Genomic DNA, 292 nt, shown 5'->3' on the forward strand with positions numbered 1-292 from the left:
AGCCCTCCCCTAGAATCCCAAGAGCCACCTTCGGGTCTCCCTCCTAGGACTGCCAAATATAGCAAATAAAAATAGAGGATAAAAATAGAGGATAGCCAGTTAAATTTGAATATCAGATGAACAGTTGATAACTTTTTTTAATGTAAAAGTGTCCCATGCAGCATTTGGGATGTACCTATACCAAACAATTATTTCTTGTTTATCTAAAATCTGAATTTAACTGGACGCCCTGTATTTTATCTGGTAACTTCACTCCCCATTCCCCTGCACACACCCAGAGCACCTCCCTCCC

General features: G+C 40.8%; 1 protein-coding gene across 1 annotated transcript in view; it reads left to right on the forward strand.

Moving 5' to 3' along the window:
• The window catches only part of EHMT2 (euchromatic histone-lysine N-methyltransferase 2), a gene marked incomplete at its 5' end in the record, with an annotated part of 26,166 nt that overhangs the window by 22,486 nt on the left and 3,388 nt on the right, over nt 1–292 (forward strand).

The sequence above is a fragment of the Myotis brandtii genome, unplaced genomic scaffold (genome assembly GCF_000412655.1).
Source record: "Myotis brandtii unplaced genomic scaffold, ASM41265v1 scaffold130, whole genome shotgun sequence".
In the NCBI taxonomy this organism is placed as follows: domain Eukaryota; kingdom Metazoa; phylum Chordata; class Mammalia; order Chiroptera; family Vespertilionidae; genus Myotis; species Myotis brandtii.